Source organism: Oryctolagus cuniculus, chromosome 3, assembly GCF_051225735.1.
Source record: "Oryctolagus cuniculus isolate XC-2025 breed Fujian yellow rabbit chromosome 3, ASM5122573v1, whole genome shotgun sequence".
Lineage (NCBI taxonomy): Eukaryota > Metazoa > Chordata > Mammalia > Lagomorpha > Leporidae > Oryctolagus > Oryctolagus cuniculus.
Genome location: NC_142869.1, coordinates 840,227 through 867,225, shown reverse-complemented (window position 1 = coordinate 867,225; position 26,999 = coordinate 840,227). Strand labels below are relative to the sequence as shown.

Genomic DNA, 26,999 nt, shown 5'->3' with positions numbered 1-26,999 from the left:
CGTGGTGAGCCCCCCGTCACTAGGGGCATCCAAGTGGAACAAAGGCTGGACCTGAGGTTCCAAGGGACTCACACCTGCCTGGTCCTCAGGACGGCCTGGCCCACAGCTGTCCCTGCAGCGGGCGAGGGGGCACCACAGTCCCAGACCCCGCCGGGCAGTGCCCTGGCCCCAAACCCTGCAGACCAGCTGGATCCGGCCAGGACTGACCACCCCTCCCCCACCCCGGCAAAGGGCTCTGAGGGGCCACCGGGAGGAGAGGTGCCAGGCCGCCCAGTGCCTGCTGGGAGCAAAAGCCGGTGGGGGCTGGACTCCTGCTGGCCGCCCCACCACGGCCGCTCTCAGCCACGCTGCAGGCTTCCGTCTGCCCCCCCACCGGTCCACGGGGCCAGCCCGCACCAGGTGAGGGGACAGCCCCTCTGAGACCCCCATATGTCGTGTTGCAAAATCTCAGCACTGAGACTGGAGGACGTCCGAGGCCCGTGGGCCAGGCCGGGAGGAGAAAGAGTGAGGACCCAGGTGAGGACGCCCGCGGCAGGCCTCCAGCCTCTGGGGAACCCGAGTGCCGACCCAGGAGCAACCGGAAGTGACAGGAAACAGTTATGGAGGCGGGTAGCGGCGTCCCCAGAAGTGCATGACCCCCACAGGCAGCTGTGTGCACTCCGGTGGCCCAGCGGCCATGGCCCCAGGGGGTGCCGAGGAGACTTTTGTAAAGAACAGAGGGGCGGGCCCCCAGCAGCTGTCACTCAGGGCTGCAAAGCCGTGGGCAGCTCCAAAGGCTGGGTGGGGGAGGGGGCCTGCGGGAGGCCGCACAGAGAGGTGGACACAGGCAGGACAGCAGCTCGGGTGGCCAGGGAGGGCGGGGGTGGGGACGCGGGCCGGCCCATGCAGGGGGAGAGCACGGGGACTGGATGCGTCACCGCGGCGTGGGGCGGGGACTGGGCCAGCACTCCCCCATCCCAGGAGCAGGACAAAGTGCTGAAGAAATCGGGGGCCCAAGCCCAGCCGCAGAGCAGTGGGGAGGGGCTGCGGGGACAGTGGCACCGCCCCCAGCCATCTGCAGTCCAGGCAGGGGCGCGGGCAGGGGGCCTGCAGTCTTCCCGCATGCAAGCAGTTGCCCAGGGACGGAGACCACCGCAGAGGCCCAGACGGCTGAGGGGAGCCCCTGGTGGCCTCCCCCGGAAGCCCCGCGGCCGAGAGCTCCTGGCGCTGAGACCCAGCCCCGGGACCTCGGCGGGGGGGGGGGGGGGGGGGGGGGCCCGGGCTGCAGGGCGCGGGAGGCCAGGCCTGAGCGGTCCCTTACAGAGAGGAGGCCGAGGAGCTGGGGGCAGAGGCCCGGAGCCCACGGAGCCGAATCAGGTGGGAGCTGACACAGCAGCCGCCACCAGCAACGCCACAGGGTGGTCACAGCCCAGGACGGTGTCAGCGCACGGGGGTCCGGGCGCGGAAAACAGAAAATGGAAGGCCACAGAAAGCAGGAACGCAGGGCGGCGCGCGGAGTCAGACACACGCGGGACGCGGCCACAGGGCCCAAGGCCCACGGGCGACGGAAACACGAACCCTCACCCCGACAGGGTCGGCGCCGGGGGCGGAGCTGTGCTGGGGACCCCATGCTAGGAGCGCAGGCCTCGCCAGGCTGCGCCTGCCTCCCGCGTGCACACGCGCGCTGCGCCTGCCTCCCGCGTGCACGCGCAGGCCCCAGAACCTTGCGGAGCAGCCTCCTGCCGCACCTGCGCCACGCGGTCCACACTTCACCGTCGCGGCCTGAACGGACCCAGGCAGGGAGAGCAGCCATGCACAGCCCACGAGAGCTCACGCACATCCACCGCCCACCCACGAGCTCCTCACACCGCAGGCAGAGGGCCACGGAGCTCGCTGGGCGCTGAGGAGCGAGGCGGGGGGAGCGGCCGCAACAACAGCCCACGAGTAGAAGGCTGCGCCGCGCCCACAGCGGCGACCTCAGGTGGACAGCGCGGGGCGGCCGGGGCCGGCGTCTCCATCCGGTCCAGGACCCGCATCCTCATCGCCAGGGCTCATTAACAAGCCGACACCAGGGGTCTTCAAAAAGTTCGTGGAAGCGTATACGCCTTCTAATGTCTTCTAATTCCATTTTCTGTAAACTTCGTGAAGACCCCCAGTAGAAAGAAAAATAGGGGCCGGGGCTGCGGCTTAGCGGGCGTCCCATATGGGCGCCCATTCAAATCCCGGCTGCTCCACTTCCGATCCAGCTCCCTGCTGTGGCCTGGGAAAGCAGCAGAGGAGGCCCAAGTGCTTGGGTCCCTGCACCCACATGGGAGCCCCGGAAGGAGCTCCTGGCTCCTGGCTCCCACCTGGCCAGTCCTGGCCATTGTGGCCATTTGGGGAGTGAACCAGCAGATAGAAAATCTCTCTCTCTCTATGTAACTCTGTCTTTCAAATAAATAAGATAAATGTTATAAAAACAAAATCTATTCCTCCCACCAAAAAAAAAATAATAATAATAAGGCAGCAGACTCAGACACTTTGTACAAGTGAGTTCTAGCAAACACTTGGAAACAAAGGTAATTTCAATCTCACACAAACTGGCAGGATGGGAAAAGGAGAGGGAGGCATGGTGAGAGAGGGAGAGAGGGAGAGGGAGAGAGAGAAACTCCCAGCTCACTTGTGCAGTGGCTGGAACCCGCGGGGGCGTCCAGGGCTGCCGCCCGGCACGCACCAGATTAAACTGGAAAAGTAGGGCCTTTCAAGACCCACTGGTGACAAATCTGTGGAAACTCCGCAGTTAGGGAAACCCTAGCTTCTGCTTCCAAGAGCCGTCCCGAGCACCACGCTCAGGGTGACGTGGAGCCAAGAGCCCAGGGCCCCGGCCGCACCGCGACAGGAGGACAAGCCAGCGTCGGGCGGACTACAGAGCAGAGACCAGGCCATGCTTCTCTGCAGGTCGCGTGGCCGTCCGCACAGAAGTCGGCAGGACGTGCAGGTGAGTGGTTTGTGATGGTCGAATCCACCAAAGCCTTGGAAGTATCGGCCCTACGACACAGGACCCAGGGACAGGTGTCACAGGTCCCTGTCGCTCTTACGAAGAAACGTGTGAAATTTAATCCCCAAAATGATAGAAAAGCTGCATAACAAGGAACTGCAGCCTGTTCCTAGGGAGGAAGAAACCTCAATGTCTGGAAAACATGCATTTTCACCCAACTGAATGCAAAAATCCAATGCAATTGCAAACGAAGCCTCAAGTTGCTCTGTGTGATGTCAGATTACTCAGAACGCAGGAGACCCGTGTGAGCCCAGGGCAGCAGCCGCAGGCCCCACGCCTGGCTCAGTGCAGAACCCAGGCTCCAGGTACAGCGACGGTCAGAGCGCTCCAGCCACTCCCACCCCGCACCTGGCCCAGCCCAGCCTCTCCAGCAAGGGTGGCCACCCACAGCCCACAGCCAGTGACAGCACCTAGCACTAAGTCTGCTTTGTGACAAAGCGTGGAAGAGCTCGTGTGCTTTAGTGAATGCTGCACTGAAAGCTGGGCCTCAGTGGCCGTGTGCACATGTGTGCATGTATGTGTGTGTATGTGTGTTCACGTGCATGTGTGGGCATACGTGTGCATGTATGTGTGCTTATGTGTGCTTGCATGCATGCCTGGGTGTATGTGGGCATATGTGTGCATGTATGTGTGTTTATGTGTGTGTGCATATGTGTGCATGCAAGTGTGTTTGTGTGTCGTGTCCGGGCATGTGTGGGGGCATTTGTGTGTATGTGTATGTTCATGTGCATGTGTGGGCACATGTGTGCATGTGTGCTTGTATGCATGTCTGGGCATGTGTGTGTTCATGTGTGTGCGTGTGTGTATGCATACATGCATGTGTGTGCATGTCTGGGCACATGCATGGGCATATGTGTGCATGTATGTGGGGTTATGTGTGTGTATTGTACATGCATACAAACATGTATATTGTACATATATTGTACATGTATATAAACATGAATGCAAACATACATGCGTGTTTATGTATGTGTGTTTATGTATGTGTGCATGTCTGGGCATCTGTGGGGTGTATGTGTATGTGTGTTTGTGTGCATGTATGCATGTCTGCAAGTGTGTGTGCATGTGCATGTGTGTGCATGTGCACCACTGTGAAGCCAAAACCTCCTCCACTGTGCATTAAGTCAAGGTGGTATCAGGGTACGGGGGGAAGCCACCGATTCCACAGAGGGACTCCTGGAAACCAGCCTGTGTGGCTTCCAGGCTAACGGGGAGCAAGCACCCCTGGATGGTGGCCACAGGACAGATATCAGCCAGACGGAGAAAGTTCCCTATCAGAATCAATCCCCAGTGGGTCAAAGACCTGCAAGCAAACAGAAAAGCGAAGGCACCAAATGAAGAGGAGGAGGAGGAGGAGGAGGAGGAGGAGGAGGAGGAGGAGCTGCTCTTCTGCTGCCCTGAGCTCTTCACCCATGGAAAACACAGGAAGGCAAGGGCTCCAGAGGGGTGGGAGAGGCACCCCCAGCCCAGCAAAGGACCCGTGTGCAGAACACACAACCCGTAGCTAAGCACAGAGATGCTTCAAATCAGAAACAAAAATGGGCAACAGGTATGAACAGGCGACTCACATGAGCACGAGAACCAGGAGAGCATGTTCTAAAGCTGCACCCATCAGACAGCAGCAGTGCAAGGTCTGATGGTGCCACGTGCAGTGAGCATGGGCCAGATTTTAGAGCTCCCTGTGGGGAAGCCGCTGGTGCAGCCACTATGAAACCACCCGGTGCTCTCCAGTCAGGCTGCAGACGGTGGGACCCACAACCACGGGCACCCAGAGCCATCACAGATGCTCACAAGCACTCTTTATAATTGCAGGAAAAGCAGAGACATCTGGGGTGTGCAGGGTGCATGGACATGTGTGTCCTCATGGGCGGATCTCACACGCAGCACGGGACACACAGACGCAAGCACTGAGTCATGTTCAGACACACGAGTGAGGCCACGTGGAACCATGGACACACACTGATGGACAGCATCCTGCTGACGCGGGGCAGGGAGCTGCCGCCAGCGCCTCCAGCTGGGGTGGGGAGGGGTCTGCAGCAGGGACTGGCTGGTGGCGTCAGTGTCCAGGGCTGCAAGGCCTAGATGCATCTCAGAGCAGACAGGGGAGGGGGCAGTGGAGGGGTCAGTGATGCCATCAGATGCGGGGCAGTGACCCATGGTGACCCTGCAGGACAGGGAGCTGAGAGCTGGGAGCCAGGGCTCCCCGGGAGGAAGACACACAGACCCCTCCCCTCACTCAGTAAAAACATGCCAAGGATCCACCATGGGACAGGCCTGGAGGCTCACCATGGACCCAGGGAGTAGGGCCAGCCCTCAGGGTCCTCACCTGGTTGGGGGAGGGGGAGGTGAGGCCGATAGGAGTGTGGGGGTGTGGGAGGTGACAGGAGGTGACGGCAAGGCTGCCTGGACCTGCCCGTGACTGGGAGCCAGGATCAGGAACCAGTCTCAGCTGCGAGGAAGAGAAACATGGACTCCCACACAGGCGCTCAGGGCCACCTGGTGGCTTTCACCTGGGAGACCTGTCCACCTCCAGGCTGGACCAGCGGTCACACACGCCAGGGGTGGCCCCAGACACAGCATCAGTGAGGAGGCCTCCTCCAAAACACCCACCCTTTCTGAGGAGCTTAGGACAAAGCCCGCAAGTGCACGGAGGGCCAGCCCGGTGTCCTCGGCACCGCACAGGTGCACGGAGGGCCAGCCCAGATGTCCTTGGCACCGCACAGGTGCACGGAGGGCCAGCCCAGGTGTCCTTGGCACCGCACAGGTGCACGGAGGGCCAGCCCGGTGTCCTAGGCACCGCACAGGTGCAGAGGCCAGGCCAGGCCACACCCCAGACACACTGGGGCAGTGAGGCGGGGCCCTTCGGCCAGGTGCCTGCAGGCCCACAGTCGTCCTGAGACCCCGGGAAGTAAAGGGCAGGGGACCCCAGGCTCACCCCCAAAGCTCAGGGCCAGGGGTGCAGGGCAGGCGGGGGCAGGTTTGGACACTGAGAGTCTAGTGGAGGAGGCAGGAGTGAGGGGTACACAAGGACCCTCCGGCCACGCTGCCCACCCCCAGCCACGCTGCCCACCCTCGGAGGCAAGGCTGCCAGCACCCACAGACATCTGCAGGCGTCCCACGGGGTAGGAGGAAGCACCGGGTGAGAGAGGAACCTGCAGTGGACACTGCGTCTGTGTCCAGTGCTGGGGGGCGCAAGGCAGGGCTCCCCTAAGCGCCCGTCAGAACCCCACTCGCAGAAGACAGCAGCTGCACACATCCTGCCTGTGATCCCACGCAGCAGAGGCCACGCGCCTCCCCGGCCATGAAGCAGCCGGGGCTTCAGAACAAGACCAGAATAGACCAGCAGAATGCAGGAAGCAGAGAGAGGCAGCAGGAAGCCCGATCCCCGTCCTCGGCGGCCTCACAGGACAGGACGCTGCGACCCAGGGGCGGGGACGACGGGGAGCAAAACCAGAGAGCAAAGTCCAGCAATGTCCCCGAGATAAGACGCGGGGTGGCGAGGACAACCACAGGCGACGGCAGAGGCAGGGAGGAGACGCGAGGGCTGGGCCCGGCAAAGCCCACCGGCCGCCCGCACGGCAAGCAGAGCCCACGGGTGAGAGAGGACGCGGGCTCCAGAGCCGCCACACGCACCCCAGGCGGCGCGGACACAGCGGGACGCGCGGACGCACGCAGGGTGTGCTGTAGCCGAACACGGCAGCCCGGCAGGAGGCAGGGAGGCGGCTGCACCGCGGGGGCTCTGCAGGGCTGGGGGCAGGGGAGGACGAAAGCAGCTCGCTCCGTGCAAGAAGGCGGCCACTGAGACCTGGGCAGGACCTCATCCACGCACGCCCAGGCACAGTCACACAAAGGCAGTCAGGCCCAGCAGTGCTCCCCGTGGGACGGATGGCCACTGCCCACCCAGGAGCAGCCAGGGACCTGCAGCCCCAGGGAGGCCCTGGCCCTGGAGAGGCCAAGAGTGAGGGCCGGACGGTGCCCGGAGGCTGCACCACCCCCGCCCAGTCCCAGCCCTGCCTCAGAGGCTGCATACCCCCGTCCAGCCCCAGCCCAGTCCAGAGAATGGACCACCCCCGCCCAGCCCCAGCCCAGTCCAGAGAATGGACCACCCCCGCCCAGCCCCAGCCCAGTCCAGAGAATGGACCACCCCCGCCCAGCCCCAGCCCAGTCCAGCGAATGGACCACCCCCGCCCAGCCCCAGCCCAGTCCAGCGAATGGACCACCCCCACCCAGCCCCAGCCCAGTCCAGAGGCTGCAGCACCCCTGCCCAGCCCCAGCCCAGTCCAGAGGCTGCAGCACCCCCGCCCAGCCCCAGCCCAGTCCAGAGAATGGACCACCCCCGCCCAGCCCCAGCCCAGTCCAGTCCAGAGAATGGACCACCCCCACCCAGCCCCAGCCCCACCCCAGAGGCTGCAGCACCCCCGCCCAGCACCAGGCCGGCCAGCAGCCCCTCAGGAGCTGGGTCCCTGTGGGCCAATGGGCATTGAGGTCCAGCCCTGCCCCACCATCTGCTGGAGCCGACAGCAGGTGGGGAAGCACACTGGGGCCTACCTGAGGCTCTGCAGGGCTGGGAAGGGGGTGGGAGTCCGAATGCCCCCGGGGGCCCCCAGACACCATCACCTCCCTCTGAGGGAGGGCCAGGGGCTGGGCTTGAGGGGAGAGGGGCTGCAGGGTGTCAGGGGCCACCCCATCCCGACAGCTGCAGCCCAGGAGCCCAGGTGAGATCTCGGGGGGCACCGCCCACCAGGCTCAGGCCTTGAGTGGGAGACTGAGAGACCCTCAGACTCCCATCCTGAGGGGCAGCCGCTCCCTGCACCCCAGGACTTGGATGGCAGGGGCTGAGAGAACCGCTGGCTTTGGGGGGGGCGGTGTCTACCGAGCGAGCCCCAGCTGTGTGACCGGCAGCGGCCGCCCAAGCAGGGGCGGGGAGATGAGGGGCAGCAAGCGCCCAGCACAGCCCGCGGCATCACCACGTGTGTCTCAGCGTCACGACCGCCACCGGGGCTCCGAATGCCAGGTCCGGGATCCACACCAAGAGCACAGCCCATGGCACCGGCACTGGCACAAGCACCTGGGCAGTGGGTGGGGCAAGCGCTGAGGGGTGGGGCTTACAGCAGCCTCAGGGGGAGGCAGCACTGGAGGGGGCCTGGAGACCTGAGGAGGACCCAGGTCGGGTGGAGACACGGGAAGTCAGGGACCCAGGGCCTCTGTGTGTCCGGTGAGCATGTGTGTGCAAGTGTGTACATGCGTGTGCTCACAAGGGAGTGAACGCACATGTGAGTGTGTGCATGTGACTGCGTGTCCACATTCATGTAAGTGTATATGTGCATAAATGTACTCGTGCAAGTGGAGACGGAGTCAGTGTGAGGATGAACACATGTAAACACGTGTTAGTGTGTATGCACATGTGCAAGTAGAAATTGAGTCTGAGAATGAACACGTGAGCACATGAGTGTGAGTGTGAGTGTACATGGGCTAGTGGAGACAGTCTGTGACAATGGACATGTGAGCACATGTGCGTTAGCAAGTGTGTGAGTGTACACGTGCAGGTGGAGACGGTGTGAGGATGAACATGTGTGCACATGCATGTGTGTGAGTGTGTGCGGGTGTACATGGGCTAGTGGAGACTGTCAATGTGAGAACGGACACGTGAGCATGAGTGTGAGTGTGAGTGTACATGGGCTAGTGGAGACTGAGTCTGTGACAATGGACATGTGAGCACATGTGCATTAGCAAGTGTGTGAATGTACACGTGCAGGTGGAGACTGTGTGAGGATGAACATGTGTGCACATGCATGTGTGTGAGTGTGTGCGGGTGTACATGGGCTAGTGGAGACTGTCAATGTGAGAACGGACACGTGAGCATGTATGTTAGTGTGCATGTACATGGGCTAGTGGAGACTGAGTCTGTGAGAACGAACACGTGTGCACATGCATGTGTGTTAGTGAGTGTGGGTGCACATATGCAAGTGGAGACTGAGTCAGTGTCAGTGTGAGGATGAGCACATGTGTGTGCATGTTAGTGCATGAGTGTGTGCTGACAAGGGTGCACTGTGTAAGTACACACGTGTGTGGGAGCGTACCTGGGTCCATGCTCATGAGTGTGCATGTTCGTGTGCCGTGTGTGTGTGTCTGGGGTCCCCAGGAGTGAAGTGGGGAGCAGGCTGTGCCTGGGCTTCCCCTCCCCAGCCACCACAGCCTCCTGGCACGGGCGTGGGTCTGGCACTCGGGGGGGCCCCCGAGTCCTGGTGAGCCCCGGCACAGCAGCCGGCAGGGCCTGGGATTAGCAGCTTAAGGCCAGGGCCGGGGCAGCCCCTCCCCTCAGAGCCAACAGCACTGCCTCCAGGTCCGCACTGGGATCACCCTCCACGAACACGGCTGGGCTGGCTGGAGGGGCTGGGGAGGGCCAGGAGGCTCACCTGGGCTGGCAGCTGGCCTGGCTGTGCCCTCCACCTGGGCAGTGCCCCATATGCAGCACGGAAGGCCCAGCTCCTGGTTGTTAAAGAGCAAGCCACTGTGCCGGGTGGGGGTGGGGGTGGGGGTGGGACCGGGACCCTCCCGGTCCCTGCCCCAGACCCAGTGCTAAGGGACCCAGATGCAAGACCCAGGCTCCAAGTCCTCCTCTCTCAGGGACAAGCCTGGTGGGCAGACGGGACAAGGACATGGGCCCAGCACTGTGTGGCTGAACCCCTGCTTGGGACAGTGTGTGCTCTCCAGATACTCCTGGGGCGGGCGGACTGTGCGGGGCAGGTGACACCGGCACTTCCCGCTGGCCATCAGCGTGCACTGCCCAGCCCTGTCCTTCGGGCCTGAGAGCACTTGATGGGCTGGGGCCAGGAGGCACCTACGGCCACAGGAGGCAGCCATGGTGGCTACAGAGTGGCAGAGGCCCGCACTTCCCGTCCTCCCCGACCCCGGCTCTCCGCCCACCTGGGACCCTGTTCATGCTTGAGGACCCGGCAGGGGTCGGTGGGCCATGAAGGACTGGTTGTGCCAGGACTGCCCGGCCTACCCGGCCACCTATCTGGGCTGGGCTGGCCTGAGCCCAGAGGGCCAAAGAGATCCCCCAGCCCCTCCAGGGTCTTTGAGGCCTCGTGGCCGCCTCCTCCCATGGCGCCTGTGCCCCCAGCCCCTCTCCCACCCTCCTCAGACCCACCCCTGGCAGGCAGAGGCGGCAAGGATGGGAGGGACCCAGGCTGGGCTGGCAGTCAGCTCGGCCACGCAGCAGCTGTGGCCGTGGGCCTGGAGCCACACCCGGTCCTTCAGGACGCACCGGCCACTGCTGGCCAAGCTGGGCAGGTGCTCAGACACGCACACTAACACACGTGGGCCCGGCCCTACCAGAGTGGGCAGTGGGGGACTAGGTCACTCTGCAGTAGGGCTCTCAGGAGGAGCGTGTGGCTGCCCCGTGTGGGGTCCCAGTTGCCACCTGGGGCTGGGCCCCGGCGTGGGGAGGCACGGATATGTGGGGGGGAGGGGGCTGGCTCTCTGCAGGCCTCCTGCAGGTCCTTCCTGGGAGCTGCAGGTTGCACTGACCCCAGACTCGGCCTGCCCTGTGGCCACACCTGTCCTGCTCCTCCACGAAGAGGATGGGGCTGATGATGCAAACAAAGGCTGGGGCGCCCCCCCAACCTGGGCCTCGGCCAGTGGCCTCCCCGTATCCCTCAGGTCCAGAGGGGCCCTGGAACCCTCCGCAGCACCCGTTTCTCCAAGGAAGCGGCCCATCTGATTCCGGGGTTTGCAGGATGCAAGGGTGGGCCTGAAGCTGGGCAGGCCCTGGCACCCCCCCCCCCAGACTGCAAGAGCCACACCTGACCACCCCACCCCACTGCCCAGACAGCATCCTGGCCAACCACACCTGCAAAATGGCCGCCGCAGGTGCAGCCCCCACCCCCACCCCCAGGCCCCAGAGCTTCCCCAGACTGAGAGGGGCCACTCCCGGCCACAGGGTGGCCATCTCCTGCATGTCCCTGGGGTGCGGCGGTGCCGCCCTGCAGCCACCCAGTCCCCGGGCCCCGCAGGCCTTCAACCCCAGCAATGCAGGCAGCCTCTGCAGGGGCGGTCGCTTGGGGAGGGGTCCCCGGTTTCCTAGGAAAAGCCCCTCTTCCTGGGGACATGGGCGCGCATCGGGTCCGCGCCGGCGACGCCGCGCCCGTGCCCGCGCCCAGCAGGCCCCATGACTTGGCATTCCGGCCTCCCCTCCCCCTCCGCCCGCGGCCGCGGCCGCCCGGGCCCCCGCCCGCCCGCCCGCACCCCGCGCCCCGCGCCGCGCCCCTCCCCCGGCGGGGATGCGGCCCCAGCCCCTCTCTCGGCGGGAGGGCGGTGCTGGGGCTTTGCTGGGAGGTGCGGGAAGCAGCGGCAGACAGGGGGAGGGGCCGGGGTCTCTGCGGCCCGTGTTCCTTCGCGGCATCCGCGCCCGGGCATTTGGGGAGCCAGCAGCCCCCACCCCGCCGCCACCACCGCCGCCGCCAGCCGCACCTGTTCCTGGGGCGCTGGCTTCGCAGATGCCGGCCGCGTCAGCTCGCGGCAGCCCCCAGGGGGTGGGTCTCACTGGAAGGGAGCTGGGGTCTTCGGGGAAAGGGACACGGCCTGGGGGGCGTGGATGGCAGCCTCCGCGGTGCGCACCGAGCGCGTGCCCGGCTTCGCGCCGCAGCCCCCGCGCGTCCGTTTCGGTCTCGGCTTCAGCATCCGCCCTCCCCCACCGCGGGAGCAGAGCAGCTGCCCGCGCCCCTCCCCTCCGTCCTCGCCTCTCCTGCGCACCCCGCCCGGGCCCCGCCGGTGTCTCCTCTCCGGGGAGGATGCGTCCGGGTCCCGCCCGCGGGACTCGCCCTCCCCGAGGGTCCCTCCGCCTGCGGCGCCGCGGCGCCCGGGCCTTCGCCGAGGGCGCTGCCCCCCACTGCCCACGAAGGGCGGACGTTCTGAATGCGCCGCATTGTTCTCCGCGGGGACCTGGAGGCCGGAGGGAGGGAAGGGGCTGCGGCAAGGACGCGGTGCAGGTGCAGGACGCGGGGTGCCGGCGCGGAGAGGGCGCGCCCCCGGGCCCGGAGCAGCGACCTTACCTCTCTGGCGTCAGTGGCTGCGGCCCCGCATGGGCACTGGCTCGGGAGCGGGTCCCAGCGCAGAGCTGCGCGGCTCCCCGGCTGCGCTCGGCCTCTGACGGCGGCGCCGCGTGACGGGCTGCGCGCCCCCGGCCCGGCCCGCCCCCGCCCCGCCCGGCGCGCTGGTTGGCTGCGAGCGGCGGCCGAGCCCCAGCTGCCAGTTGGTTTGCTGCGGGCCGAGGGACGCGCGTCGCGGCCGCCGCGGGGCTGGGGCTGGGGCCGGGGCCGGGGCGGGGGTGGGGGTGGGGGCGGCTGGGGCCGGGCTGTGACATCAGCGCGACGGCGCGCGCGCTCGGAGACCGCATCCCTCCCCCACGGACCCCGCGATCGGCCGCCCCACCCTGGTCCCCTTCCACAGAAACCGTGAAAGTCCACCTGCTCCCTGGCACATCGTGGGGACAGAGCTGGGGGCGGCTGCGGGGCGGCGACCGACACGATTCAGACCGCGTAGGGTGCGGTTGGAAGTCGCGCTCCACGCGGGGCCCCAGCACTTCAGCCCTAGTCCCCCGTCAGTCCCTCAGGCCCCTGTCCCCGCACCCCATCTGCAGCCCCCTGGGGCAGGCTTCACGCCGCCCCGCAGCCGCGCCCCGGCAGGCGCCGGGCACCCCCGGCAGAGCCCCCGCCTTCCCGCACTGCGGTGCGGGGTGTGACGACGTCACACACCGTGGCGGGGGCCCCGGGCCCCAGGCAGGTGCAGGCTTGGCTGCGGGGCTTGACTGCTCCTCCAACTGTAGGCGCGGCCGAGGTGGGGGTGGGGGGAAGCGACTGGTGTGGACCAGGGGCTCTGCCCCGCCCACCTGCCCGAAGCCCGCAAGGCCGAGGGCGGCTCCTGCGTAAACCAGAAATGAGTTCTCCCCAGTGCGCCCGCCCGAAGCGCGGACTCCGCGGGGTCCCTGGCTGCGGGAGTCCCGCTGCCATCACGCCGGCTGGCGCGGCCGCGCTGTGTCTGCAGCCGTTGACGTCTGTCCAGGAATTAATCCATTTCGGCTCCATTTAAAAATCACTCGCATATCCACTCTGTGTCTGCTATTCTGGACTTCGTCTTCTTGTTCTGGGTTTCTCGGGCGCGTTTTTCTCCGGTTTTAAATGTCTCCAGAGCGGGCCGTAGCGCCGACGCCCTCCCTGCGGTTCACTGCCTTCTGTCGCCGCTGCTTCTTCCCTCCTGGGTCTGCGTGCTCTCTGCAGCATCCGCACCACAGCCACAGGCCCCACGGCACCTGCACCACAGGCCCCAGCACCTGCACCACAGGCCCTGGCACCCCCATCACAGCCACAGGCCCCACGGCACCCGCACCACAGGTCCCAGCACCCGCACCACAGCCACAGGCCCCACGGCACCCGCACCACAGGTCCCAGCACCTGCACCACAGGCCCCAGCACCCGCACCACAGCCACAGGCCCCACGGCACCCGCACCACAGGTCCCAGCACCTGCACCACAGGCCCTGGCACCCCCATCACAGCCACAGGCTCCACGGCACCCGCACCACAGGCCCTACCCACTGCACCTGCATCACAGGCCCCAGCACCCGCACCGCAGGCAGGCCCCACAGCCAGGTCTCCAGCTCCTGACCAGGACGCCGGCAGCCACCGCACCTGCGCACTGCATCTGCACATTTCCTGAGGGCCTGGCCCTTCCTGTCCTTGCTCACTGTCCAGCAGTGCAGTCCACTGCCCGGCGGGTGGCGGCGGGCAGGCCTCTCGAGCTGGGCGCAGGACGCCATGTGGAGGCTGTGGACACGGGCCGTGGGCTCAGGGGCTTCCCAGCCCCTGCCTGCAGAGGGAAGCTGTCCCGGCTGCCGGCCACGCGGACGCCAGAGAGCACCCAGGCAGCAGGGCCCATTGGGGCAAAGGGGCGTGGGACGCAGGAGCCCCCAGCCTCGCCAGGCTGCAGCTGCTCGCCCGGGCGCCATGAAGGCTGAAGGCTCTGCAGGACCAACAGCTGGCGCAGGCATGGGCGTGGGCACGAGTGCGGGCACGGGCGCAGGCACTGGTGTGGGCACGGGTGCAGGCGCGCTCCACAGTCCAGATTATCCGTGGCACGAGTCGGGGTAGGAGTTCCTGCTCCTCTGCGTGGGCCTGAGCTGCTGAGTCGCTGTTTTTACAGAAGCTGCGGGTACAATGGTGGAAGGTCTGGGGCGTCTGGGTCGCCCGGGTGATGCTGCGGCCACTGTGCTCGTCCGGCCTGGAGTCCCCGCCTGCTGTTTGGGATTTGGTTATGTCCCAGCCCGGCTCCTTTGTTTGCTATCTGCCTGTCTTTTTCCAACAATCTAATTTTAAACTTGTTCTATCTTTTTTAAGTGTGTATCTTTCAGGCACAACATTGTTGCAATCTTGAAATCTACTCTCTCTGCTCTCAGGTGGATTCAGTCCTCTTGGATTTCCAGGAGCCACGGCCGCACTGGGCTTCCTTTAGCACCTTTTCCACAACCTCAGTTTATTAAACATTCCCCTATTTCTCTTGCACACACCAAGCCTTCTGCTGACTTATCCTTATTTTTATTTGTATGGAAACTGCCTAGTTTAGGAATGTTTTTCTTGCCTTTCTTTTTCATTATTTTTTGAAGGGCTCACACACACGTTTACACACATGCATACATGCTCGCACACACATATGCTCACACACACGCACACACATATGTGCACACACATGCTTACACACGTGCACACACTCACACACATATTCTCACACACGTGCTCACACATGCACACACATATGTGCATGCACACATGCTCACACACATGCATTCACACTCACACACATGCTTGCACACATGCATACACACATATGCACGCACACACACACACAGGGGCTGGAGCTGGCAGCCAGGAGCTCAGCTCAGGTCGGCCGTGCGTGTGGCTGGAGCCCTCACCAAGGCCTCCCGGCGTGTGCGCAGGAAGCCGTAGGTCAGAGCTGGAGCCTGCACCTCCAGCTGGTGCTCAGGGGTGGGACTCGGGCGTCTGAGCCACCAGGCCCGTTGCCCTTCCCTCTCGTTCCTGTGTGCCCCACATGGCTGATGCCGCCCCGCGGGGCTTTCGATGTGATGTCCTAAACTCAGGCCAATGTCACTGAGTCACAGACTCACAGTGACTCCACACCCCAGAGGAAGCAGACTTAGAGACGGGGCCAAGCTGCACTCAGAGGGAACGTCTAGCTCTCTACACAGCAGGAGCCCCGACCCACAGGAGGCCTCAGAAGTAAACCGAGGGGGCCGGCGCTGCGGCACAGTGGGAAAAGCCGTCGCCTGCAGTGCCGGCATCCCATAGGGCGCCGGTTCGAGTCCCGGCCTCTGCTGTGGCCTGGGAAAGCAGTGGAGGATGGTCAAGTGCTTGACCCCTGCACCCGCGTGGGAGACCTGGAGGATGCTCCTGGCTTCAGATGGGCGCAGCTCCAGCCGTTGTGGCCAAATGGGCAGTGAACCAGCAGATGGAAGACCTCCCTCTCTCTCTCTCTCCCTCCCTCCCTCTCTCTCTCTCTCTCTGTGTGTGTGTGTAACTTTGACTTTCAAATAAATAAATAAATCTTTTTTTAAAAAAATGAAGTAAACGCGCCAAGCAGTGTGTAACTCGGCAAGGCAGAGCCTGAACAAACCCAGTCGCACACGCTGGCCGAGGAAGGCCAGGCAAAGACGACCTGGGAAGCCCGGAAACAGCATCTTCAAAGCACGGTCCTGCAGTGCAGAGCCAGCTGCCGAGCGTGGGCTACCCGGGGAGAACACGGAAGAAAGAAGGGAAACATTAAAAAACGGAACAACAGCCATGCAGAGAGGGACGGAAAAGCCACAGAAACTCTCGAGTACACGTGATGAATGATTGTCTGCAAAAAGAAAACCTCAGGAGCTGAGATCCAAACAGCAGAGCAACGCGGCCCCTAACCCTAACTTCACGCCTTCTCGGGGTCCAAATCAAGGCCGTGTTGACCGGACTTAAAGTGACCGGCCGTCGACAGAAGAATTCTGGTGGAGTCAGCGTAACAGTGGTGCCAGCTCCTGGAAGAGAGACCTCAAAATAGAAAGCCACAGAGCGAGTTGGTGCCCCGTGGCTGCCCCGTGGCTGCCCGCGTCCCTGCAGTGCCGGGTGGCTCAGCATCAGGGCTGCAGTCACAGACTCCAGACCCCCCCCCCCGTGACAGTGCCACAGCAGCCAGGGCTGGAGCTCCATGCAGGTCTCCCGCGTGGGTGCAGGGCCTCCCAGGTGCCTCGGCAGGACGATGGGTGGGGGGCGCTGGGGAGAGGAGCCAGGACTCAGCCTGGACTCCGGAAGCTGTGATCCACCGCCCCAGGCCCCGCCTTCCTGGCTTAAAAGCAAACAAGCAGCCCAGGGGAGCCAGGGCTCTGCCTCACCGGGGGACAGTCAGCCTGCAGGGCAGCAGCCAGGGCACCGCAGGGCAAGGTCTCCTGCAGCCGGGGTCAGCACAGCACTGACCTCAGACGGGCTGGAGAGGCAGAGAGGACCCAGCGCGTGTGGAATGCTGAGGCAGGTCTGGGCCCACAGCGAGCCCATGGAACCAGGGCTGCAGTGGGGGGAGGGGAGACACCTGGAAGGTTCTGGAAGGACACACATGAGCACCCCCTCAGCCCAGAGAATAGGCACAGTAGGAAACATGGCGTGGTCTCAGATTCGGGACCCTTGCAAGCCCCCGAGGGAGAGGGGTGCTAAGACCACGTCGGGGCCAGCACACAGCTCCTGAACCCGGCCTGCGGGCTCCTGAGGTTTCCTGGGGGATGGGAGCACCATCCATAGAACGCGTGACCCTTTGATCTCCAAGACGTGGAGTTGGGGTTAGAAACGCGGAGGTCCAGACTCCGGCCTGCTCCGAGGGCTGGAGTGTACAGAGAGAGCACGTGCCGGCCCCGGTGGCCCTGCTTCTGTGGGAACTCGGTCCCCAGTGGCCGTGGAGAGGCCCGGGCCAGGGGCGGAGCCCTCCCCGCGGAAGGACACGCCTGCAGCCCTGCGAGAAATCCCTCCACTGCGCGTCCACGCCTGCGCGCCAGCAGGGAGGGGACTGTGACACCGGGGGCAGCCGGTGCCTCGGGAGTAGCAGGTGCACACAGAAAGCCCAACGCGTGTTACACGGCAAGGGCAAGAGCGGAGTCTGCCTGTCCCGTGCTGGAACGCGGTCAGAAATTCGCCAGCGCTGGAGGGAGAACGTGACAGGCGGCCACCAAGGGCCCGCCACACAGGTGACAGCTAGAGACGGTCCCGCCCGGAAAAACGCAGCCGGGACCGCGCAGAGGACGCGAGACAGCAGCTGCTCGGCCCACACCGGGAGAGGAAAGGAAATCCTTAGATAATAAACCCCCAAAAGCCAAAAATCAAAAATCCCCATCGCAGATAGCACGAGAAGCAGCGGTGGGGCAGCAGCAGCTGTGCGGGGGGGGGGGGGGGGAGCGCGTCCCTTGAGAGTGGGGGGGCAGGGGAGAGCAGCCCCTCCTGCCTGGTGCAGCCTGGGCAGGGGCTACCCAGAAGCACCTGCGTGTCAAGCACCCCTCACCCAGCTTCTGCAGCCCCAGGCTGGACACCCGCTGTGGCCGGAGGAATCGGTCATCCAGCCACAAAGGCGAGAGTGAAGTAGGGTACAGGGGACTGTTCTCCAAGGCTGCAAAAACAGTCTCAACAGGAGGTGCTGATGCTCAGTGATTTCCAAGGGACACAGTCGTGTGGGAAACAGCACCCTGCCCCTTTTCCTTCCTGGAACATCGCAACACACTGGTGACAGCTAATTCATTTCAAAAAAAAAGGGGGGGATTTATTTATTTGAGAGGCAGAGGCAGAGAGAGAGGTCTTCCATCTGCTGGTTCACTCCCCAGATGGCCGCAATGGCCGGAGCTGGACCGACCTGAAGCCAGGAGCCAGGAGCTTCTTCCAGGTCTCCCACGCAGGTGCAGGGGCCCAAGGACTTGGGCATCTTCTACTGCTTTCCCAGGCCATAGCAGAGAGCTGGATTGGAAGGAGCCGGCGTCCCAGGCCACAGCTTTACCCACCACGCCACAGCACCGGCCTACAGTGACAGCCGATTCTAACCGTGCATCAGGGCAGAGGTGAGGCCACGTTCCTTTTTCTGAAATTCCTCGTTTATTTGTTTGAAAGGCAGAGACACAGAGATTCATGCCTCAGACGCGCACAGCAGCTGGGCTGGGCTCGGCCGAAGCAGCAGCCAGGAGTGTGGTCAGGGTCCCCATCGGGCAGGGACCCCAGGGCCTCCCGGGTGCGCAGGACAGGAAGCTGGGCCCGCACGTGGACGCGGGGTGCGGGCCTCTTACCGCCGCGCCCATCTCCGCGTTTACCTCCTTTTGTGCTGTTCTGGACTGGGTTTTAGTCCAGCACATCTCTGAGGACTTCTAGGAAAAGCAACCAACGAGTAGGAATTCAGGTTAAATCCCAGGAAGACGACTCGGGGACAAACGGAAAATCCAAGCGCAAGGCCCTCCCTCTGCGGGGAACCCGCGCCTAGTGCCCCGCAACAGGGAGCCGCGGCTGGGGGAGCTGGGCGGCGGCTGCGTGCCCTGCACCCACCGGGGAGCCGCACGGGGTGGGGGGGGGGACAAGGAGCTGAGACCCGGGCACCGCCTTTGGGGAACCTTCCAGAACCGCTGCGGTAGCTGCTCGGTCCCGAGGAGCATTCATAAAGCAAAGCCGCCCGAAACGCGAAGCGGGGCGCAAGCACACAGCGCCCGCGGGGCGAGCCTGGCCTGTGCGCGGCCTCCGGGTGGAGCCCCCGCCACTGCTGCCCCGGGGCGCGCGGTCAGGCCCCGCCCCGGCCCCGCCCCCAGGCCGCCCTGGTTGCCACGGCGACGAGGCCTCCGGTAGTCAGGTGCGCCATGCTCCTCTCCGGGGAGGGCCGTTGCCATGGCAACGGCGGGGCTGGTCCAGCCTGGCGGACAAGCCTTGAGGACCCCGGGCTCGCCTGGCACCGGCTGCAGGGGGGGGGCCCAGCCCCGGGCTCCTAGGACCCGTCCAACCCACGAGGGACCCATTCCACCACCTGTGCTCAGGCGGCTCCCACGGGAGACCCCGGGGGCGGGTTCCTGGCCTGGACCTCTGGCCTGTGTGCAGAGCTGCTGGCTGGCCATGCCGCCTGCCCACCTGGTGCTGGCTGACCCCTTCAGTGCCAGCTCCTATGCACACTGCAGCCTTTGCCCACTTTGTGGTCACCTTTGGTTGTCAGCCTGCCATCTGAGGCCGCCCACCCTCCAGATCACCCCTGGGACGCTGCCGCCTCCCCCAAGCACTGGCCTCACCACTGGTCTCCCTGCTCTTGTTCCATCCCTGCCCACTTCGCTCTGTGCACTGTGCCTCTGTGCACTGTGCCTCTGAGGGGCCACTGTGAGTGGGGACAAGTCTATCCCGGCCTTTGGGGAAGAGACAGGGGCAGGGCCTCGGGTCTCTGAGAACCAGGCTCTCCCAGCAGGTCAGCTAGGGGGTCGTTCATCCCGCTAAACCCCAGCTTCTCCCTGTGGGCAGTGTGGCCACTCCTGCAATCACACCACAGCGACCAGGGAACAATGAACAATGGCCTGGGGCTGCAGGGGCAGGAGGCTGGTCAGCAGGGGCCACTAGTCTGGGGGTGGGGAGGCCACTGGCCCTGCATCCCAGAGCAGCTGGGGTCGAGGAGCTGGGCAGAGACCCAAGTCCTGGAGCTGGGATTCTCGTCCAGGCTGGCTGGAGAGTGGGCTTGGCTGGGGCCGACGGAACCTGGGAGGGGAGCAGGCGGGCCCCACGGGGACGCTGTGGGCAGCGAGCAGAACCAGGCCCAGCCGGTAGGCACCTGCTCCTGGCTCTGCTCCATGGGCTCCCCACCCCCGCTTGAGCACGGCGCCTCCTGGCCCAGGGCAGATCAGACTCACCTGCCTCCCCCCGCTCGGAGACCCTGCGTCTGAGAGGCTCCCCGGGTTCTGGGGGTGCTCCCCGGGGCACTGGGGCCCTGGTGGGGAGAACCTGAGGGCAGGAAGCAGCTCCAGGCCCGCTCTGCTCTAGTGGACGCTTGCTCGGGGAGCCCACTCTTGTTCGGGGAGTCCACTCTGGGCTTTGAAAGGGACCCAGGCCCTGCCCACCTCACAGAGGAGGCAGTGAGGCCCAGCATGGCGCCAGGTCCAGGCCACAGGACAGGGGCCCCAGATGGACGGCCCCTCCTGTTCTGTTTAAGGGACAGTTGTCCAGCCCCCTCATTCCTGGTTGTTCTGAAAAACCCAGTGTTTGTGGACGTGGGAGCCCCAACAAGAAGTGCACACAGGGTGTCCCTCAGAAAACAGCATGTTGAACGGAGTCTTGGGGGCGTCCCAAGAGACATGGACTGGCACAGCGAGAGCTTCCCGGGAGTCCACTGGCCTCTGCCTCGCAGGACCCACCAGGGCAGCCACAGTTCCAGGCCAGCTCAGCCCTTGTGCCATCCTGCCTTCCACCGCAGGGGACTCTGAGACCGGAGTGTCCACAGGGGGACAGGGACCCAGGCCACAGGGGACCCTAAGACCTGGGTGTCCACAGGGGGACAGGGACCCAGGGCACAGGGGACCCTAAGACCTGGGTGTCCACAGGGGGACAGGGACCCAGGCCACAGGGGACCCTAAGACCTGGGTGTCCATAGGGGGACAGGGACCCAGGCCACAGGGGACCCTAAGACCTGGAGTGTCCATAGGGGGACAGGGACCCAGGCCACAGGGGACCCTAAGACCTGGGTGTCCACAGGGGGACAGGGACCCAGGCCACAGGGGACCCTAAGACCTGGAGTGTCCATAGGGGGACAGGGACCCAGGCCACAGGGGACCCTAAGACCTGGGTGTCCACAGGGGGACAGGGACCCAGGCCACAGGGGACCCTAAGACCTGGGGTGTCCACAGGGGGACAGGGACCCAGGCCACAGGGGACCCTAAGACCTGGGTGTCCACAGGGGGACAGGGACCCAGGCCACAGGGGACCCTAAGACCTGGGGTGTCCACAGAGGGACAGGGACCCAGGCCACAGGGGACCCTAAGACCTGGGGTGTCCACAGGGGGACAGGGACCCAGGCCACAGGGGACCCTAAGACCTGGAGTGTCCATAGGGGGACAGGGACCCAGGCCACAGGGGACCCTAAGACCTGGGTGTCCACAGGGGGACAGGGACCCAGGCCACAGGGGACCCTAAGACCTGGAGTGTCCATAGGGGGACAGGGACCCAGGCCACAGGGGACCCTAAGACCTGGGTGTCCACAGGGGGACAGGGACCCAGGCCACAGGGGACCCTAAGACCTGGGGTGTCCACAGGGGGACAGGGACCCAGGCCACAGGGGACCCTAAGACCTGGAGTGTCCATAGGGGGACAGGGACCCAGGCCACAGGGGGACAGGGACCCAGGCCACAGGGGACCCTAAGACCTGGGTGTCCACAGGGGGACAGAGACCCAGGCCACAGGGGACCCTAAGACCTGGGTGTCCACAGGGGGACAGGGACCCAGGCCACAGGGGACCCTAAGACCTGGGTGTCCACAGGGGACAGGGACCCAGGCCACAGGGGACCCTAAGACCTGGAGTGTCCATAGGGGGACAGGGACCCAGGCCACAGGGGGACAGGGACCCAGGCCACAGGGGACCCTGAGACCTGGGGTCCCCATGGTTGGGGGACTCAGGGCTGGGCTGGGTCAGGGACACTTTGCCGGCATGGCGTTGATCCTCATTCATCTGTGGATGGATTGTGAGGAGTGGTGTGTGTGTGTGCACGTGTGTATATGTAACTACATGTGTGTGTATAGCCGTGAGACACCCTCTCTCTTGGCCGTTAGGAAAGGGTCTGAGTGTGGAGTCCTGGGGGCGGGGGACCCTGTCAGCCACGCCCTCCCCTTCCCCCCCTGCAGTGTCTCCTCAGGAACCCCGCCCCACTCCCACCCTCACTGAGCTGCAGGCATGGGAGGCAGGGGTCTGGCCATGCATTCATTCCATGGAGGGGGGTGCTGGCTGCAGGACGCAGGTGCACGGGGTGGGGGCAGGGGTGCAGCGAGGCAGCAGACTGCCGGGGCCCCACGGCCTGCTTGGCTCTGGCTCACGCGGCCTCCAGGGCCTGTGGTGCGGGGAGCCCGGCTGGCTCGGCCCCGGGCGCTGGGCGGCCAGCTGCTGACTCAGCGCCTGTCCGGGGCAGCCGGCCGTGGGTGCAGCGGCCGGGTTGGGCCAGGGCGCTGTCGGGGCCCAGCCTCGCGGGGGTGCCCCCAGGTCTGCTTGCTCGGCTCCCGGCTGCTCCGATGCCCCTCCTCTGTTGGCCCACAAACTCCCCCACGAGCCCCAGCTCCCTGTGTCTGGGGCTGGAGGGTTTGGGGACAGGAGGGGCTGTCCTCCCCCGAATGCCGCCCGCCCCCTGGGCTGGCGATGGCAGGGTCCCTGCAGTGCCTGTGATGCCGACACCACACCCGAGCTCCAGCTGAGTCCTGGCTGCTCTGCTCCCGAGGGTGGCGGGCGTGGACGCTGCAACATGCCCTCCTGGGGTGACTGCTCACACGCGGGGGCCTGTTTGGATGAGCACGCGTGTTTAACTGTGATGAAGTCCAAGTTCCCATGGCCTTGTCGCTGCTGCTTTTCTGCACCCAGGGTGGCCTGGGCGCCTCCCCCGCCTTCCCAGCCCCTGCAGGCCCCGTGCAGCCCCTGTTTAGTCTCGCCCGGCACCGTGGGTCACTGCCTCCTGCTGCCGCTGGCATAACCACAGCTCTCCATGGCGCGGCGCTGCTCTGGGGGGCCGTGGACTCAGGCCCCTCAGCCATTCCAGAGCGAAGTGGGGCAGAGTGGAGGGCGCATGCGTCGCGTCTGCAGCAGAAGTCCACGCCCCGGCACACACTCAATGCGTGAGTTTCTGCGCGGTGCTCCTGCATCTGCACGACCAGGAGACGTCCCTTCTGGAAGGGAACGGGACGTGAATTCAATGAGATTTCTATAAAAATCATACAAGGATAATTTAGGAACTGAAATTCATTCTCGAGCCAATCGACAAAACAAACAGGAGTGGATAACCAGGAAAAAATGTGAAGGAAAAAAAAGAACAATTACTAAAATTCACTTATCCTATGGCAGAATCAACCGGGGGTCTGCTCTCCTCCACGCCTCAGTCCCCCGGGGCCGCGGTGGCCACCGGCTGTGTCCTGCCCCTGTGCTGCCGGGCGGGCAGGGCCCAGGCGAGTGTTGTGGTGGTGGGGGCTAGCCGGGCTCTACGCCGAGACCAGAGCACAGGACAGTCCCTCGGCCCCTGTCCACACCCCATATCCACGCCAGCTGAGTGAGCTGTGACCGCTCGGGACAGCAGGTGCGCCCAGCTCGGCCAGAGGCCACCCCCGGCCCTGCTTGCCCGTCCTGGGTCAAGGGCCTGCAGCTGAGGGCTGGGGTGGACGCACCGCCTGCCCCAGGGCCTCCATGTCCTCACCTGGGCATGGGGGACAGAGCCAGCTGAGGACCTGGACGCCTGCGCCAGCCATCTGGGCTCCAGACCTCGGCTCCGTGTCCCCGTCTGTGAGCAGAGACCACGGTCTCCCTCCACCTCGCGAGCTCTGTCTCGGGATGGGCAGAGCTGCCCACGGGCCTCGGGCCCCTCGCAGAGGTCGGGAGATGACGCTGCAAACGGCTGGCAACAGAAGCGGCGGAAATTAAATCTTTCCTTCGATCTTGGCAGAAGGCAGGTCGACCTTGGAAGGAGGCATGTAGGATCGATTCTCTCATCTACTCTAGAGGCTCCCTCCACCCCCACCCCAGGGGCGGGTGTCCGGAGACGGGGGCCTGGCCCGAGGGGGCCCTGACCGAGGGCAGCTGAGAAGACCCTGCAGGGGGGTGCTCGCAGCTGCACAGGGGAGACCCGGCCTTGGGAGGAGGCACCGGAAGCCAGGATGGCTCCGGAAGGAGCCGGAGAGCCTACGAGGTCCCTGCGGCGGCCGTCACCGCGCTGGCTGCACTGTCGGAGCAGAGGGGCCGGCGGCTCTGCTGCAGGGCTGTGAGGGCTGAGCTGAGCCCTGTGGGGCCTCTCCCCATCCCGGCTTCTAGAACTTCCAGGAATCCTGCTTCCCTCCTAGTCTGTGTCTCTTCCCAGGAGAGTGGCGGGGGAGGGAGCCCCGGGGCCCCTCTCGCACACCCCACACAGCGCAGGCACCCCCACAGCCCCCGGGGCCTCAACGCCCACAGGCCTAGGGCAGCACGAGAGGGGATTCCCCAGGGGATTCCTGCAGAGCCCAGCAGGGACGACCAGGCAGCGAGGGGGAGAGGTACTTCCTCCGCCCCCCGTCCGCCTGTGCGGCTGCAGCAGGAGCCCGAGGCTGGGGGCTACCAGGGGCAGGGGCTGCCAGGGCTCAGGCTCTAGAGAGCACAACATGGCGCCACCGTCTCGGGGTGGGGGGGAGACTGAGCCAGGGACCAGAATGAAGCTCCCTGGAGGGGGTGTCCACCCTGGGGTCCACACATCCTAACCCTAACCTGCCGGCGGCCTCGGAGTGCCGGGCCCGTGGTCTGGGGCCCATGCACTTGCCTAACTCAAGGCTACAGCCACCTGTGGAGCCATCTGGTTCACAACCGGCATGGAAAGACAGGGAGGCCCAGAACCACCGCCAGGCTCCTGACACAGAAGTGGGGAGATGCGGGGCCCAGCCCCTGCCTGGGCGTGGTCTGCCCACCACGCTCTGCCATCCGGTGTGCCCCACCCGTCCTGAACCGCAGGCTGCCCGTGCAGCCTGGGGTCGGGATGAAATCCCAGGCCTCCCAAGCCAGCTTTAAAAGACATTTTTCAGACAGCTGGGAAAATGTGCCCATGCAAGCCTCTTATGTAAAAGTAAGGAATTACTGGGAGGGCTTTTTATTTATTTTTTTTTTAAAGAATTATTTATTGGTTTGCAAGGCAGAGCAAGGGAAGGAGGCAGAGAGACACAAGGGCCACACATCCCTCCTCGGGCGGGTTAGTGCCCGTGGCGGGGAGCGTGCTACCTTGCTCGGGCCCAGCACTCCCCACTCTGACGCCCACAACACCTGTGCAGCCTGCGCCCACATGCCCCCAGGGGAGTCTAGGGGCGAAGCAGGTCCTCTGTCCACTGGACCCTTCTGTGCCACCTCCTCCCCCACACACCCTGCCCGCAGTCGCCTCTGCCACCAGGAGGAGCAAGACACTGTGCTTTGGGGGAGGGGGCGCAGTATGCATGCTGACCACTGGATGTCGCTGTTTTCCTGGAGACCAACACGTGTCCCCTGACCTCCCCTGTCCAGCCCTGGCTCCCACGCAAGGGTTTTCAGCACAATGACCTCTGACCCCAGGCCCGCCTCTCTGGGACCCTGCTGAAGTGCTCATCCACAGTGTGCCCGCTGGGCAGAGCACTGTGAGTCTCCCCGGGGCTCAGACACAAGGCCAGGCCAGGACACCCACCACCAGGTGCTGCTCGAAGTCCCAGACTCGGACCAGCACCTTCAGGCATACAGATTCCCAGCCCCCCCGCCATGCACAGCCACAAACTCTGGGGTGGGGGCCAACCATAGGCAGCCGCTCCCACCCTCGTTCTCATCTGGGACCACTGCCCTCCGGGAACCAGGCCCAGGGGCTCCAGACAGCCTGGGACGGAGGCCATGCCAGCCAGGAGAGGCTGCCTGCCTGCCAGGACACCACCATGTCCACCTGTGAGAAAGCCCTCCCTGGGACACAGACTCCAGGCGGCCATCACCGAGTGACGACTGTCCAGCAGGGGCAGGCCAGGACAGGAGCGAGTGACGACTGTCCAGCAGGGGCAAGCAGGACAGGAGCTGAAACCAGGGCGAGCCCCTGCCCCAGCATGCCCTCATGCCTCCCCACAGCGGCCACTCCCAGCCACCCCCACGGTCCTGCTGGGCGGAGTGGGCCCAGGACACGCACTGAACACAAGTCCCCCAGGTGGCAGGCTGACCACAGCTCCTGTGTGCCCAGCATTTCCCGTGTTCAGGCACGTGCCGCGTGCTCCCCTGCCGTGTCTCCTGTAACCCCCCCCACGGGAGCCAGACAGCAGCGTGTTTGCAGAGCGGCAGAGTGACTTGCTCAGAAAACACGTGTGGGTGGGCCATGGGGCAGGGCACTGGGGAGGAGAGGGTGGGATCGAGGCGGTGAAACAAGGGACCCACAGCCCAGGGGAGGCAGGAGCAGGAAGCCACCCCCCAGGAGTCACCCAGCGGCAGGGGCTCCAGCCCCTCACCCTGAGCCGCTGGGAGCATCCCAGACCTGCCCTGCCCTCGACACAGGCCGGCTGTCCTCACCACGCTCACCACGCGGCAGCCTCGGCAGCGCCCACACACAGTTCTCAGTCCTGGAGCCAGAGGACACAGGCCAAGGGTGGGCAGCCAGCTCCTAGCCCCTCCCCCTGTGTGTGTGCTGAGCTCCTCCCTCCCAGCCCCCGTCCTGGTGGGTGAGGGTCCTCTCAGTCCCCGTCCTGGTGGGTGAGGGTCCTCCAGCCCTTCGTCCTGGTGGGTGAGGGTCCTCCCACTCCCTGTCCTGGTGGGTGAGGGTCCTCCAGCCCCCTGTCCTGGTGGGTGAGGGTCCTCTCAGTCCCCATCCTGGTGGGTGAGGGTCCTCCCACCCCCTGTCAGGGTGGGTGAGGGTCCACCTGGCTCCTGTCCTGTGGGTGAGAGTCCACCCGGCCCCCGTCCTGGTGGGGGAGGGTCCTCTCAGTCCCCGTCCTGGTGGGTGAGGGTCCTCCCAGCTGCCGTCCTGGTTTGTGAGGACCCTCCCCCCCCCCCAGGCCCACCAACCCCTAAATGCTTATTTAAAATGCTACTTCTGGTACAGCCCCTTTCTGATGTCCTGGGGGCTGGGACTTCCACCCGCCGGCTGAGGATGTCACCCGATGCCCACCCAAGCCCCCGCTCTCCCTGCTGTGTTGCGGGTAAACCCCCTTTCCATGCTTCTAAGGGGCTCCTAGCCCCCAGGATGAAGCCCAGAACTT

General features: G+C 64.9%; 1 protein-coding gene across 17 annotated transcripts in view; it reads right to left on the bottom strand.

Moving 5' to 3' along the window:
• Window positions 1-12,299, bottom strand: part of KIF1A (kinesin family member 1A) — a 66,488-nt gene extending 54,189 nt beyond the window's left edge. For 5 of the 17 annotated variants that reach the window (XM_051839322.3, XM_051839325.3, XM_051839326.3 and 2 more), the window contains exon 1: window positions 12,073-12,294. The gene's annotated coding sequence lies outside the window, so the exon portion shown is untranslated. Of the gene's footprint in view, window positions 1-11,491; window positions 11,675-12,072 lie in introns of those variants that run through there. The other 12 variants (XM_051839313.3, XM_070071460.2, XM_051839317.3 and 9 more) reach the window with 7 other exon arrangements.
• Between the last annotated feature and the right edge of the window lie 14,700 nt (window positions 12,300-26,999).